Raw genomic sequence first — 17,426 nt, 5'->3', positions numbered from 1 at the left:
GAGCTGGGTGGGATATAAAAGTGGGATATAAACGTAATAATGTAATAGTAAAATAAATAACAGAACAGAGTAGTAAATAAACTGCTCAGGAAATCTCTTTGCTTGTTGTGAAACATTTTCCATAAGCAGTCCGAGAACTGACTCTTAAGTCCTGCCACTAAAGAACAGAAGGTGGGAGCAATGTGCCATAGTTCTGAGATTCCTGTCTAGGTGCTTATTATTTTCTTGTCAGACACATTATTGATTTGCTAGACTGGGCAACATTTTGAAAGGGAAGAGAAAAGAGGTCTCATTTTGTGGCTGTTTCATCTATATTTCCCCAAGCAATATTTCTGAATTTTAAGGTAAGTCATTATTACGGTCAAACCTTGTAGTCGATTAAAGGGCTAAAAGAATCAAACGCATTTGATCGACAAAAGGTGCCCCCAATAAACCAGACGGCATATTTTTTTTAAAAAATGAAAGTACTTAGAAAACAAATGCAACAGCATCTTAGCAGAAACATTCTCCATTCCATCTCAGATCCCTTTCTGCCCTCCACAGGTGCAGTCTCACAAGTGTTGGCATCCAATACTCAAAGCACCTGTGATAAGCAGGGTTGTCTCGAAAGGATAGCAATGAGTCCTAGCCACTCTCCCCAAATATTTTACATTGCCCTGTTTCTTTCAGTAAGAGTTTGTTAAGCAGACTAGGGCTATACTGCCCTGAACACGCCAGATCTTGTCTGATCTTGGAAGCTAAGCAGGATCAGGCCTGGTTAGTACTTGGATGGGAGAGCGCCTGGGAATACTGGGTGCCGCAGGCTTAGAAGAAGGCAATGGTAAACCACCTCTGAATACCTCTTACCATGAAAACCCTATGAATATATCCAAAAAAGATTCATAGGGTCACCATAAGTCGTAATCAACTTGAAGGCATATAACAACAACTAATGTTAAGCTGATGGCCTTGTGAAATTGACCATCTTATCTGAAGGTGAACCATTTCATCAAATTTCTCCAGGAGGTGAACTTCTCAAAGAGTTCCTCAGGTGTGGGGCTCACCATAAGCAGTGGCAACAGCAAAGCTTCTTTTTTTGGGCCTAAGGTTTTGTTTTGTTTTGTTACAATTGGCATCCTCTATTTTGCATTCTCCACAGTGCCCTGGACCTAGTATTGTTTCCATGGCATTGTGTGTCTGGGAGGGCCGCCACAAAAATAAAATAAAATCATAAAATGGCAGAGAATAATTGCATACATTTTGCAAAGTGAACTTTTTTCTTTCATCTCAGAAATCTCAGAAATTTTCTCAGAAAAATCTCTAGCCCAGGTACAGCTGGCAGTACAGCTGTTATGCAACAGTGATCGCATAATGGGCAGTAACCATATTAATTTGACCTCAGTGTACAGTAATGAAGTGTAGAAAAATGAAATTATGCTCTTGTATGCTTGAGCCAGCTTCCAGTCATATGAAGGTCACTTATTTATTCATTTATTATTTATTTATTAAATTTATATCCCACCCTTCCTCCCAGAAGGAGCTCAGAGCAGCAAACAAAAACACTAAAAGCACTCTAAACCATCTTAAAAACAAAAGACTTTAAAACATATTAAAACAAAACATCTTTAAAAAGATATTAAAAAGCAATTCCAACACAGACACAGACTGGGATAAGGTCTCTACTTAAAAGGCTTGTTGAAAGAGGAAGGTCTTCAGTAGGCACCGAAAAGAGATGGCACCTGTATAATATTGAAGGAGAGGGAATTCCAAAGTGTCTGTGCCATGACAGTAAAGGTCCACTTCCTATGTTGTGCAGAACGGACCTCCTAATAAGATGGTATCTGCAGAGCGTAGTGATCTACTGGGCATATAAAAGGTAAGATGATCTGTCAGGTATCCTGGTCCCAAGCTGCATTGGGCTTTGTACACCAAAACCTGAACCTTGAACTTGTTCCAGTAGCTAATGGGCAGCCACTTTCTATGAAGTACTGCAAACCTAGCATTAAAACTCTTGCAGGTTAGAAGACTGGAAGGCTGTGACCTTAGCATGGTCTAAGGCAGGGATGGAGAACTTCAGGCCTCAGGGCCAAATGTGGCTCTCCAGGCCCCCTATCTGTCACATGGGAGTTCTCCCAGCCAGAACTTTCATTGACCCTCCTTTGCACCCTCCTCAAGTGTCTTTGCCTGACTGGAAAGCAGGGCCGGCACCAGGTATGCAGGGGCCCTTGGACACCAGCCTGCCCCGGGCCCTGGCATGCTCACGCACACCCCACCTATCTACCTTTCCCTTGATGAATGCTGCCTGCACTGTGCATGCATGCCTCCCATCAACGAAGATGGCCAAGCCTTCTCTAAGGGGCTGATGCCTCCACCACCATCTTGGCTGATGGCACACATGCAGGCTATGTGCACACTGATGGCACACATGCAGGCTATCCCTGCCATCAACCAAGATGGCAGCAGGGGCACAAGCCCTTTAGGGAAACTTCAGCCACCATCTTGGTTGATGTAAGGCTTACGCCCGCAGTGCAACCTACATTTACGTCAAGGGAGAGTTAGGTTGGGCATGCAGGCAAGCATCGTGGGCCTACATGGCAGTAGGGGGGTGCCTGAGAGCTCCCTCTTGAGATCCATGGCAGGGTCAGGAGCTGACACTGACACAGATCACAGAAGGGAGCACTACCCACCCAACCTAAGGAGGGGCCCTTCGGGGTCGCTTGGGATCCAGGGGCCCTTGGCCAGGCCCGACCTGGCTGCTTTCTGGTGCTGGCCCTGCTAGAGCATGTCCTCCCTTGTCTGGATGGGAGACAGAGAGGAGGTATGTGAAACTGTGTAGAAACTAACCTACTGTATAAAGGTAAAATTAGCATTCATTGCTCCGCCCACTTTTGCCTCTGGTCCTGCCCTCCACTGTCTCATGGCCTCTGGAATGCTACTCAGAAGAGAAGGCTGAAAAAGGTTTCCTATTCAGGGGCTGAGGCAATCCACAGCATAATATTGTACGTGCACAACTTTGAAGACATTAACATGAATTCTAACACTTAGCCCTGCCTTTGCAACCCTGTTTGCGGGCTACAGAAAGTGCGGGGAGGACATTTTGGGATATGAGCAAGGGGAAGGGACAGGAGAAATTCCAGTTTCTAATACTAATTGTCTGAAATATTTTTAAACTATAATTGAGTCTAATTCTAATTGTAGGAAGCAAGTGGGGGTGTTCCCTCTTTTCTTCATTAAATGTTTCGCTCCTGCCACAAGCATTAACAGCCTTCCTGTTAGGCCTCTATGTGTTCCTCCCACAATGCCTCACTTGGAATGACACAATATCATGATGTAGTGTCATTCCAGGGGCAGTTTTAGAAAAAAATAGTGGCCTACCATTTCCCCCAAAGAGTGTCTCTGGAACTTGGCAACTTCAAGACACAGCACTGTTTCATGTAAAGCATGGTGTGGGGAAACCTTTGCCCCTCCAAATGTGTTGGTTTCTGACTCTCATCAGCCCCAGCAAGTGTGGCCAATGACTAGGAATGATGGAATTTGTAGTTCAGCAGTGTCTGGAAGGCCAACGTTTCCTCAAACCTGTTGTAAAGCACTCTTTCATTTAGCTACAGCCCTCAATAATGGTGCATGTGGCAAGTAGCACCAACACTCATGGAGTTTCAATGCCAGGTAAAAACATGGCAAACATTTGGCTAAAGTGGTACCCCTTGCTTGGCTGTTGTTAATCTATTAGTTTTTTTAAAAACAACAACACATTAGTTCTATTTAAATGAAATATTGTTTTACTCTACTTTAATGTTGTTGCTCACTCTGGGATTGCGTGAACAATGAAGAGCAGGTTGTAAATCACGAATATTTAATAAAATAATTTCCTGCCAGGGGATCTTGAAGCTTACTAGCTTACAGAAAGCCAGACCCTCCTCAAAATGGGGTCAGCCACTTCAAGTGGGAGGAGGTTGCACAACAAGCCCCCAGTGCGCACTAGGTTTTATCCAACATAGTTGTCCCATTAACACAAGGACTTCTGCCTGTGCAAGAGGGCTTCCTCTCGCCACACACTTCAAGCCCCCATTTGTTCCAGAGGGTTGAGGGAAAACCCAGAATAGATTTTGGAGCGGGGTAAGAAGAGGAAAGGAAGTCCCATTGTGCAGGTGGAAGTCCTTACATTAACAGGACAACTTTATTGGATACAATCTCTCACATCAACCCTACTGAAAGCAAACCTTATATATTCAGTGTAGATTGATGGTTCCAGTGTCAGCTTTCAGCCCCCTGGACAGCTCCTTGACAGTTCAGATTAATATCCAGAATGGATTCATTGCCCCACTGACATTGGAGCTACCAGTCTCCACTGTACACACTCCTCCATGCGCCACTGACTGTGAGACCAAATTCTTAAGTTTGCACATCTGCCAGTTTCAGGGAGCCCACTGAGCATGTTTTGCTGTCAGTGATGAAGCCCCATGTGTGGGGAACTCCATATGGATAAAAAGAAGCTCCAAATCACACTTACAAAGCCACCCTTGGCTTGATCTCCAGTACTCTTCTTAATGCCTGTGAAAGGCCTGCTAGCTGCCTGTTTATCTCTTCAGAACCACTCATCTCCCTTTGTTTGCCCTTGCTAATGCGTGGTAAATGTGGCATGGTCAAAAGCACACAGTCCCTAAAATATAGGATGGAGACCTTATCAACCTCTCACTGCAGTCACACATGAATGTGTGAGCTGCAATTTGTTATACGCTGTTAACTATTAACTGCAAACTCTTCTCATCTTGGATGCTGAAATTTGTACCTTTTTACTGCAAAGTGATCAGCTGCCTTGAAGGAAGCAAATGGGTAGGTTGGGTAGCGGGGACAGAGGAGGAGGGTTATAAATCACTCCAATTAATCACTCAGGCTACCCATTGCACGGGGTGGGGGAAGAGAGAAAGAAATGTGGGCAAAGCACTCCAGAAATAAAACCAGATGGTATAATCATGTCAGATCTGTTTAGATAAGGTGTTTGCCCAGAGACAGCAACAGTGTAATGCCAGATTTCCATAAACTGAATCAATATTTGTGCGTTTGAGACCAACTGTTTTCTAAGATGCCATTAAGGGGCAGGGGCACTCAGAGCAGGCTGCGGAAGCCTTCCTTGCCCTTTGCCGCCACACTTGCATTCCTCAGTTTCCAATTTCCACTGGATTTAGCAGAACTGGGACAGATTGCTGCTAACCTGCCTGGCTTCTCCATCGAGTGTTTTATACATTTAGTCCAGCAATAAAGAATGAGCTGCATGTTTATTTGCATGAGGTTGCCTGCTATAGAGGCAGTAAGAGATCACCCAGCTTTTTCCATCTCCAGTTTTTGCATTGCCTTGTAACTAGGCTAAACTACAATTGATTTAATGGGATGTTGATCAACATTCAGCATTGCCATTAGTGCCTCATTGGGCTTAAGGTTATTGAGCATACTCATGTTGTGGTGGTGATAAAGGGGGCGAGGGTTCAGTCAGTGGTCATTTTCAATGATTTAGTCCTGCTGAAGTTGATGCTGAGGCCAAGACTCTTCATGTTTTAATTTAGCAGATTATGGACATATCAGCCATTCACAATGTCGTCGTCATCATCAGGTTGGATCCAGACATACCTTGAGTGGAGCTCTTCCTCACAGAAGTGGGAAGGTAATTTCTAAAAATTGCCCTCTAAAGCCTCCTGAACCCCCCAAATTCAGCTGTGGAGGTTTAGAATATGCACCTCTTTATGAGATGTACTGTATTTATTTTTGAATTATAGGAATTCTTTCTAAATTTGCATCTACACAGCCTTTTAAGTGGAAATCTTTATCCCAGTTTGCAGGGCTGGTGTCAGGCATGCCTAGGCCCTTGGCCACCAGCCTGCCTTGGGCCCACAGTACTGTAGCCTAACCTCCCCATACAGGTGACATGGGGCTAATAAGCCCAGCCGCATATCCCACCTACCTCTCCCATCCCTGTGAATGACATGTGCACTATGCCTGCCATCAACCAAGATGGCAGTGGGGGTGGCAGCCCCTTAGGGAAGCCCCTGCTGACAACTTGGTTGATGGTAGGCATGTCATTCACAGAGATGGGAGAGGTAGGTGGGGTGTGTGTGCATGCTTATTGAAGCCCACACTGACTGTATTGGGATGGTGGTGCCTGAGAGCACCCTCTCCATGATCCGTGGCAGGGCCAGAAGCTAACACTGCTGTGGATCATGGAACAGGGGCCCTGCCCTCCCACCCTAAGGAGGGCCCTGCCCTCCCACCCTAAGGAGGGGCCCTACCCTCCCACCCTAAGGAGGGGCCCTTTAGGGACTCCTCTGGGCCCCAGGGGCCCTTGGCCAGGGTCTGACCTGGCTGCCCTCTGGCGCCGGCCCTGCCAGTCAGTATCTGTATTGGAGCTGAAATTGTTTTTATATATGGAATTATTTTTATATATGGATTTTTTAAAATTGATTTTATTGTTGATGTTTTTACTGACAAATTGCTTTGAGATATTTTAAAGGGAAGCAATTCATAAATGGAAATAATAATAATAAAAATAAATAATAATAAATATAAATAATAAAAATTGTATGTAAATCTGTGTCCTTTTCCTGTGCGGCATTTTCTCTTATTACAAGATGCATGAGTGACCACCCTACAGCTGCTACAGCTGCAGCGTTCATAATAGTAGGCCAGTGAATGCCCAGGCCACAGATCCCTGTTGTACCATCTCTGCATGCACTGGTTTAAGCGAGAAGCTGTGCTTACTGAATGACAAAGGGGAAGACATTTTTTTGATACACCCAGTGTTACATTTAAATTGGGCCTCCGTATACACTAAATTGGCTCTTTAAATCTCAGTCGACATTTGACAACAATGCACTTTCATCTCTAACAAGCATCAATGGACTGAATTTCTGTGTTTTGATTTTGGGGGCATATCCCTGCTAGGCAACCAGAATAAACAAGTGTCTTTACCTTACTTCTTCCTGTTCCTAATGGCTGAGATAATTGCCAAGATTTCCCATAGGAAACATATTATGAAGTAGCCAAGGTAAACAGAAACTACATAATTGAAACCATGGTCCCTGAGTACACATCCTTCCTATGTTCCTGATCCTTCCTATGTTACAACAATGTTGTTAATACATACAACTAAAATAATTCCATTTTATTTATTTTTTGTAAAAATAAATAAAACAATGACCTAATTTCAGTGATGAAGGTATGACTGATGGAAATGAAGAATCAATTTGATGGCTACTGTTTGGGATGCATAATAAGCTGGCTTGATTTTAAGAAATAAAGATGAAGAATGTCTGCTGCTACGCATAAGTAGGAATATTATTGGGTGTATTCCATAACCTAAATATTCCTCAAATGGCTTTTTAAGGCTGTAATACTGTGTTCAATTAGACACAATAATTAGTTCCACTGAAATAAACAGACATAGCAGTGCATAGGGATGAACTGCCAGTTTCAGTTTCTCATTTTTCCACTCTTAAATTAAAAAAAGGTAAAGGTGTCCCCGAACTTGTAGTGCGAATCGTTTCCGACTCTTAGGATGACATCTTGCGACGTTTACTAGGCAGACCGTATATATGGGGTGGGATTGCCAGTTCCATCCCCGGCCTTTCTTTACTCCCCAGCATATGTACTCATTTTACCGACCACGGATGGATGGAAGGCTGAATGGACCTCGACCCCTTTTACCGGAGATTCGACTTCCTCCTTCCGTTGGAATCGAACTCCGGCTGTGAGCAGAGCTTCGGCTGCATTACCGCCACTTACCACTCTGCGCCATATTTCCATATCAGTTTGCAATTAATTTTCTTTTAAAAATACAGTCATAGCCATTTTTGTGTGCATTCTCTTAATATATATTTCTATGCATTTGCCTAATTTTCTCATTTTGCAAGCAATATCCTGTAATGCAATGCATTTTTTACATTATTTTCACTCATATGCACTTTTTGTACAGCTTCCCTTAACATGCTTTTTACTACATTATTTTGGTTGAGAAGTGCACCACAACTTTCAGAGAAGCATGCATTGCAAAGGCTAGCTACATTTGATTCACATATTGGTTAGGGAAATGTGAATCAAATAGGTTCATATTAAAAGAGGAACCAAATGAAGTCCTCCCTCATCCCTAACTTTGTGTATCTAGTTGCAGGGTTACCACTTGTATGGTTAGAGGAGGAATTTGTCTTTGAGCGCTTCCAGCCCAGGCGCTTGTGAACCAAGACATTATTGAAACAGGTTTGTGTCAAGACTGAAGGTCTGTTTGCATATGCTAATTTATCTGCATAGAGGCAAATTTAGCAATCATTATGTAGAATACAATACATCTCACCATTAGGGTTGCCAGGTTCAATCCCTGAGACTGATCCTGTATCTTTAGGAGAAAAGAAAGTCAGCCAAGTGCAGGTATTCTTGCAACCCTGTAATGGGAAAAACTACAAGGTGGAATTCTCCCTTCCCCCTGCACAACTTTTAAAGATACAAAAGACCTCTTGGAGGCTGGGCCTGGCAACCAAGAGGTCTTTTGTATCTTTAAAAGTTGTGCAGAGGGGAGGAAAAATTCCACCCGGTGGTTTTTCCCATTACAGTGTTGCAAGAACACCTGCACTTGGCTGACTTTCTTTTCTCCTAAAGATACAGGATCAGTCTCAGGAATTGAACCTGGCAACCATACTTAGTGGGGAAGACTGTGCCCAGGTGACTTGTGTGCCTGCTCAATCTGATGTCCAGGTGTTAAATGTTGATGTGCAGCTTCAAGGCCCTGTTCTCCTTTCTTAGAGTTCTTTATCTTGAAACCAAACTTAGGCCTTATGTGCACCATACATTTAAAGCACTATTATACCACTTTAAACAGGCATGGCTTCCTCCAAAGAATCCTGAGAACTGTGGTCTGTTAAGTTGTTCGTTGTTAGAAAACCCCTATTATGCACAAAGCCACAATTGTGAGAGTTTCCTGGGAAGAGGGATTGATTCTTCAAACATTCACTCTATTTTACTCTTTGCCAGGTTGGGAGTTAAACGGTGTTTCTCAAGAGCAAATAACAAACCCCAACCTGTTGTGCTGGAGGGGGTTTGGCTGCCTAATCACCCAGCCTCGCCTGGATCTGCCAGTCTCCCATGGCCTCCTGTTGATCAGAATATCCTGTTGTGGTCAGAGGAATAGCCCAGAATGAGGCATCTTGGAATGTGAAGGGAGTGGACCTGAGCCGGCACATGACCTGCTGGATCCTGAGCCAGCTCTGCTGCTATGACATGATGACAATGGGCCTGATCCAGGCTGGGAGCTGGGGCATTGAAGAGGCATCTCTTTCTCCCACCTTTTGCCTTGGCCAACACAAGCATTAGGGCTGTAGTTGCAGTGATGTGTGTTAACAGAGTCATTTAAATAACACAGATGGAGTCCAGAGACACAAGAAAACCTGTTAATACTTTGCTGGGGGAAACTGAACAAGAACAAGGTAGAACTTGAGGAGAAATAAACAGGTAACTGTCTTTCTTACAGGGTTCAGGCTTGGTTCATGGCCGGAAGATATTCAACAACTATACATATAGGGGGAAATATCCTCAGAACTGCACCGCCAGTCAGAGACTGCCCCATTTCAGTGAAGATCACACCACTGTGTCTGGTTGCTAAGCAACACTTCTACCCATCCTCTTCTGGGCTACTTAACTTTAACACTAAAAGAAATAACCCTTAGGTTACCAACTGAATGATCCCTGCTTTTGTATTTCTAATGGTGGGTATCCCAATCCGTAAAGCCCTACTTCTGCTGTCTAGAGGGGTATGGATTGCTCCCTAAATCTGCTTTCGGTTGTCCCCCAAAGTCTTCCCATGGTTTGCTATGTATGACTGCTACTGACAAGCAAAAGTCTACAAAACATCCCACGTTAACACTGCTCAAAAGTTATTTTTCACATTGTGTCTTAATGAGGATCATATATTGTTGCATCATTGACAGAAATAGTTCCGTTATGTCATTGCACCTCAGGAGCTCAGACTATTCTACTTTGGGTGTGATTATCCTTTAAATTTCATGCCGAGGGTAAACCAATTGTATGGTTTAAGAGTCACTCAACCTTTTCAAAATGCAGAGACCATCTCTGCAAATACAGCTGTTTTAATGTGTGTTTTTAAAAATAAAGGAACAGGTGTTTAAAAAGGTGACTTTTAACAACTGAGCCCCATTGAGTTCAACGGGGCTGACTTCCAGGTAAGTGGGTAATGGGGCCACAGCCTCAATATAAGATCAACCAAGGGGCCAGGGGACACTGGACATCTGTTTCCCTTGCCTCCCACAAACAACATCATGGCAAGGGGGAGATCAACCTGCCCCATCCATCTTGCTGATAGGCAGGGGAAACTTCTCCTTCCTGCAACTTCTCTGGCCATTCATCATCCAAAGACAAAGAATTTGCAGCAGAGAGCTTGTTTGCTGTCCCTATCAGAGCACTTACAAGAACGAAGTAGTAATGCTCGTGTTTGCTTTTTCCCCTCCCCCCCAACCCTTTTCCTTTTGTGCTGTGTCTTTTAGCTTGCAAGCCTGAGGACAGGGACTTTTTATATTATTGATTGTTGCGAGTTGGCTTGGGATCCTTTTTTGGGGTGGAGTGGGGGCTGAAGAGTGCGGTGAAACACTATATGCAAATGCTACCACTGTTTCCATAGAAAAGTCAAGACTATGCAGAGTGTGTGGACATCTGTCCTGAATTCATTCAGTGCTGCCCATATACGGTCTGGCTGAAGAACAAACAGAAGGAGAAAGGTCATCGCTCAGTAGTACAGCATCTGCTTTGCCCGCAGATGGTCCCAGGGCCAGTCGCTGGCATCTCCAGGGAATGTCCCCAGTCTGGAGAGCAGCTGCCAGTCAGTGTAGACAAGATGGATCCAATGGTCTGAGTCAGTACAAGGCAGCTTCCTATATTCCTAGAAGGCTGAGGTTGACTCCTAGAAAGGTAGTGGCAACAGGGAAGGCAGGTATGAAGAAGGGAGCAACCAGTAGTGGCCAGTAAGGCACTTGGCTAGGCAGAACTGCCAGCCATCACTGCAGACAGAGCAGTTGGGAAGGGGAATTCTTACCCTTACCTGTTAATGCCAGGAGGCATTGTGTAGACAAGGTTGCTTCTGGTGGTGGCTTGGTTTTTTGGGGGAAATTGGGCACTGCCCCATTAGCCTCAGTCTGCCCCCAACTAGCACCCACCTGCCTATGTTCTTACTTGCTAGAATTCATTGCCTCTGCCTGTAATTGGCTGTGGCTTTACCCATTGTTAGCCCCTCTTCCTTCTGCCCTACTAATCTCAATGGACACCACCCACCATGGGCTGCCTCCACCCCTGGGCTGATAATGTAAAGTGAAGGTGGCTATCTAGGCAGCAAGAGGGCACTAACATGGTTCTGAGGCAGCACCCTGGATCCGCCATTCTGTTCAGTGATTACCTCCAGGTAAGGTAATCTTCAGTCTACCGTGATCACTCTGTAGCCACGACTGGCAGTTCCAACAAATGAACTCCCTCACTGGGCTGGTGTCGGGTAGTAGGGTGGATGAGGCCCAAGAAAGGCTTGCTGTCAGGGAAACATAATAGGAAGGAACAGGCAGGAGCAGAATTATTTATTTATCATTTGTTTTATATCCTGCTCTTCCTCCCAGCAGGAGCCCAGGGCGGCAGAATGAGAGACAAAACCTGTGAGCCATGTGCTGACTTCACTATACAGATGTCTACTGACAAGAAGATAAAGTTCTATAGCAGAGGTGGGGAACCTCAGGGATGGGGGCTGAAAATGGCTCTGCTTCTCTATCTGGCCATCAGAACCAGTGCCAGTGCCAGAAGGTGGCCAGGGTGGGCCCTGGCTGAGGATGAGGGGCCCCTAAGGGTCTCTCCTTAGGGTGGAGAGTGGAGCTCCTTTTCTGTGATCCACGGCAGTGTCCGGTCTTGCAACCTGACCCTGCCATGGATAGTGCAGAGGGAGCTCCCAGGCACCCCCTCCCAATACAGACAGTGCAGGCTTCAATAAGCCTGCCGGCATGCCCCACCTACCTCCCCCATCAGTGTGAATGCCATGCACAATGTGTGCGCATGCCTGCCATCACCCAAGATGGTGGCAGAGGCTTCCCTAAGGGACTGATGCCCCCGCCGCCATCTTGGGTGATGGCAGGTGTCATTCACACAACATGAGAGGTGGGTGGGGCATGTGGGTAGGCTTATTAGCCCCATGCTGCCTGTATGGTGGGCTATGGCACCTTGGGCCCAGGGTGGGCTGGTGCCCAAGTGTGCAGTCATGGCTGACACTGGCCCTGCTCAGAACTCTCCTCAGGCCACAACCCTCACCTGCATGGTTCTGCCTGGATAGAATGTGTCCTTGAACTCTGATAATGTCTCTTGCTTGTCTAGATACTGGGGAGAGAGGGGAAGTGTGTATGGAAACCAGTCTACAGTTCAAAAGTAAAAAACATTTGTTACACTGCTCCCTTTTGCATCTGGCACCACCCTTGGAAGGTTGCCCAGATGGGAATGTAGCCCTTGGGCTGAAGAAAGGTTCCCCACCCTTGTTCTGTACAGTGAGAAATATACAGGGACCATTTATAGCGGAAAGGGGTGGAATATAGCTACTTGAGCTCAACAGAGCTCAAAGAGCTGCAATGGCTCAGAAGAGGAAGGTTTTACCCCAGCATACTGGAAAGTCTATGGTTTAAGTCTGCTCATGGCTGATAACTGAAGGTCCTGCCATCCCCTCTTTGTCCCTCTGTTGTAGACCTCTTACAAGAATGGGATGGTCTTCAACACAAAAAGACTCCAAAAGGTTATCTCTTGGAGAAGAATGCTGATATTGACATTGATATTGGTGCCCAATATGAACCTATTCAGGGAAGGCAAATTTGATGAATCTGCTTTAGCTGCACTGCCATAGGCAGTAACCAGATAGCCTAATTTTGTGTTGGGCAGGGAGGACTGAGCAAAACTCCCTGACTCTCATGTGATAGCAACTGAAGCATTTTGCAAAGAGGATGAGAGAGACTTGGTCAAGTGCTTTTGTGTCATGGGCAGCTTGAGAGGAAAGGCTGAAATAGCCACAATAGCTATGCTCTGCCTCCATGGTTGGAGGCAGTATGCCTCTGAATACTGGGAATCGCAAGTGGGGAGAGTTCTCTTGCCCTCAGGTCCTGCTTGCAGACTTCCCATAGGCATCTCCTTGACCACTGTGAGAACAGGACGGTGGACTAGATGGGCCGTTGGCCTGATCCAGCAGAACTTTTCTTATGCTCTTAAGTAGCTCAGTTGTAGATCATGTGATTTTCATGCGGAAAGTTCCAGGAAGAACTTCAAGGATTCATCCTCAAGGATCTCCAGTTAAAGAGTCTCAGATAACAGGTGCTGGGAAAGGACCCTGGGGGACCATAGTGGGTAGATAAGAGAAATAGTCTTACCGGGTATAAGACATCTTCCAATATTCCAGCAGAAGACAACTCAGCCAAGTCTGATTATAGCTTCAGTGGTTGTGTCCTTGAGCAGCATTGAGATCCTAATGCTTGATCTCGTGAGGTGCTGCCACAGTGTGTCGTAGAATGATCCATTGCTTAGACTCTTTGATATAACTTCAATATCTTTCCCTGTTTCATTCTTCACTGTTCCCAAGAAGTGAATGAAGGCCACTGAGTTAAAAAATTACATTGCCAATGTGAACTGACAGATTATTTCCCCCCCTTAAAGACCCCACATCAAGCTGACCACATTTCCCATTTCCTTTTTCAATTGAGTCTTAAATATGTGTCCTATGGCAGCAAGCATTACATGGATTGTATCACTAAATAGAGGCATCACAGAAAAAACCATAAACATCATTTAGACACTACAGATTTTTCAGTCCAATGATTTTGATGTTGATAGAGAGAGACTTCCTTAGCAAGTGCAATGATCTGCACACGTTTTGATCAATGTCTTTGAGGGCAGTCTAATATTAAGAACATAAGAAGAGCCTGCTGGATCAGGCCAGTGGCCCATCTAGTCCAGCATCCTGTTCTCACAGTGGCCAACCAGGTGCCTGGGGGAATATTATTTCATTTTGGGGAATACCAACAAATCTTTGTAGCATTGTTGGATTTTTCTATTGTGTATATTTTTTGAAGAATCTTTGCATGCCAGACAGATTAATATATGCTGTGTTAATGAACTGTGACTGGGCCTGCATGTAAACTAGATGTATGTCATAAGGTGTGTTGACAAATACCCAGAAGGAAATACGGTTCCTTTTTGTTGCTAGCAATCCAGACCACTCCCGAAAGGTACCAAAAGAATAAGTCTCTGCATGTAGGGAGATATCTGTGTTGGAACTGTGGCTTCCAATAGTCACCCCAAGAATAAAGTAAAAGGTTAACTGGTTAAAAGCAGGAGGTCACCATGTATAACTGCCTGCTAAGTTCTAGTGTGTTTCCCACTGACATTTGTGGATGTAGTTTCTGGACTGTTTACCTAAAGAAAAATAGATGTTGCTTGAAACTTGCCAGAAAGATATTTTCAGGATATGGAACTGTGAAACCCATCTTGAATACTGTATATTTTGTGGATGCATTTGACTTCTATCCTTCCAGTATTTACAATTTCTCAGTTGCAAGCCTTTAATGTGTTTACATATGTACTTAACTCACTGCATTATGGGTTTTGTAGTTTTGAGGCTGTATAAGCAGTATCCTTGCTTATGATATCATGATAATAACAAATCTTTATTGTCATTAATATCAGCAAAACATATCAGTCCAGGAAAAAAATATGTAAATTCTGACAAATCTGCTTATCATTTCAGAACATGATTGTGTATGATGGGAACCCAAAATGTCTATCCAACGTGTTTTAGGTTAAATTCAGAAGGAGCCCTAATTTCATTTGAAATGAAATGATCCAAGCTAATACTAATTGACTCAGTTGTGTAATCACTTCCATGATTACTGCAGCCATTAAATGAGATATTAGTTTTATGCAACTGTGATCAAAGACTCTGCTCATAAAAGGAACAATGTTTGTCAAGTAATACATAAATGAATGAGAGTCACCCCAAATGAATAACTCTCTGTGATCCCATATGAAGTGCACTCCTCCATTAAAGTGAATGGGAAGGAGTCTTTGTGAATGCAAGAGCATCATCGTATCTGCTATACCCACAAGAAATCAGTGGATTGCAATGACTGGTTGCAACACAGCGACGCTTATGTTTGCTGCCCTGTTTGTTATGCATTTGTTTGTTAAATTTATATACTATCTTCCCACCAAATGGTGCTCAAGATGACTAACAGCAATAATACAGATACAATAAAATATAATACAATATAATAAAATAGCACTAAAATATAGAGTAAACAAACCTTTAAAACGTCAGGTAAAACATAAAAAGGTATCAGTAAAAAACAAACCAACCCACAGCCAGTTAAATCCAGTTACAAGTTTATGTCCAAGTCAGTATATGGGCCAAAGACCTGTCTAAACAAAAATGTCTTTGCTCATCAAAGTAAGGTCAGATGTGACTAGCTGGGCCTTTTCTTTTTCTTTTTACCAAGGAATTCCAGAGCCTGGAAGCAGTCACCAATAAGGCCCCTTTCTTGAATTCCCACCAAATGTGCTTCAGATGTTGGCAAGCAGACAGAAGGGCTTCTTCGACTAATCTTAAAACGCATTCTTCTTGCAATGCAAGCTACTTTTTAAACCCAGAGAGTCTGAATAATAGCTTGTATTATAGTCTAGGAAGAAATGGGGGGTCCTGATTTCTAGCTTTTCAAGCTGCTATGCCATCTAGGCAGGAGGAAGAGTTTTTGCTGGGGAAGTGATACTGGGGGAAGGGATTAAAGCCTTTAAGAGTGAAACATGTAGTCCTGAGATTTGCTTTCAGGACTGTGGGGTTTGCAGAGTAAATAACACTTCTGCGGCTGACCTGTAATGCCCACCTGGAGGGCACCTGGGAGGAAATGAATCAGGAAGTCCTCCTTAAAAGGTGGGGCTTAATGGGAAGAGGTGGAGTTAACATCACTCCTCTCTCTTAGCCATGTTGACTCACCCATAGTTTATAATTTAAATCATTAAATGTGGACTTAGTTCATCTTATTTCCCTGTATAGTCTCAACAGATATATAGATGGGGTTAAAAGAAAATCCAATAGTAAAACACATATTAGAAGAATTATATACAACCTCATTTGCAAATGACTCTATAAAGACTTTTCATATTGTTTAGCGCATTGCTAGGTTTGCGACTCTTTGGCATAATAATTAAATAGTACCTCTTCATCCCCCAAGAAGTCACCAACCTTTTGTCATCATTAGACAAAATCAGACTGAGTGTAAACACCATCTCGTTTCCTCCATATTTCTGTATTTGTATGCAGCAATTGTCAGCATGTCGGCAGTGGACGGTGATAAAGTGCATTTTTCTGCTTGGGTGGTTAGCCCTTTCATTTTTACAAGTGACAAAATAAAAATCTGCTGAAGAGTGAACATGCTGCTTTCACTGTGGCATCTCAGCCCTGCGGGTCATTTTATTATAAAAATGTAAAAATCCAGTCAATTTTATTTAATCAGCTGAAAAGGAAAAGTGTTTCCAGGTCATTAATCAAGTGCTCCTTCTCTGTGGGACTTGTCTCTTCAAAAACTGCCATCTGAATCATTAATAAAGCTGAAAAGATTTGGTGCCAGCAAGTTTCCCCAAAGCCTAGATGTTATCAATATAACAGAAGGAAAGTAATTTGAGGTCAACAAATAAAGCTTCCTTGAACTCATCACTTTAAAAATGCATCTGGGCTTTAAAAAAACGGGGGGTGGGAAAGAACCAGTTTTTTTTTTAACAACAATAACAAAAAAGTCCAAACGTTTAATTGTTCCAATTGTTGGGAAACTATGCAGTTGTGATTGTATTTGATTATACATTCCATAATTACATGTTTTCTGGAATGTTCCCTAACCTTATATTTACATGAAACCTTTATTATGTGAATTGATCAAAACATAATGAGACAGTATGAAGAGATAATTGCTACTGGATCTATATAATAATGATAGTAATTAAACTGCAGAAAGAAAGCATTCATACAGCATTGAGCTGGTGACTTCAACCCGTGGAAACACAGAAAGGAACTGGGGACAGATACTGCTTTGCACATCTCCTGTTTATGTGTGCCTAGGAATTGTGACACACAACTGAGACTGCAGCAACAAGAGAGAGAGAGAGAGAGAACCTGGTTGTCATCAGGAGCTTGGTTACTTCTTCGAAGAAGAGACATAGCTCAGCGTAGAACATCTGCTTTGCATGCAGAAGTTCTCAGGTTCAATCCCAGACATCTGAACACCCCCTGCCTAAAACTCTGGAGAGAGCTAGATGGACAAATCAGAGCTTGGAAAAGTCACTTTTTTGAACTACAACTCCCATCAGCCCAGTCCAGTGGCCATGCTGGCTGGGGCTGATGGGAG

At 43.7% G+C, this 17,426-nt stretch overlaps 1 pseudogene; it reads left to right on the top strand.

Moving 5' to 3' along the window:
• The first annotated feature begins 686 nt into the window (after positions 1-686).
• Positions 687-805, top strand: LOC133375885 (5S ribosomal RNA; annotated as a pseudogene).
• The last annotated feature ends 16,621 nt before the right edge of the window (positions 806-17,426 follow it).

Source organism: Rhineura floridana, chromosome 1 (assembly GCF_030035675.1).
Source record: "Rhineura floridana isolate rRhiFlo1 chromosome 1, rRhiFlo1.hap2, whole genome shotgun sequence".
Taxonomy (NCBI): Eukaryota; Metazoa; Chordata; class Lepidosauria; order Squamata; family Rhineuridae; genus Rhineura; species Rhineura floridana.
The sequence above is the reverse complement of the archived record's forward strand: the minus strand, read 5'-3'. Positions and strand labels throughout refer to the sequence as shown.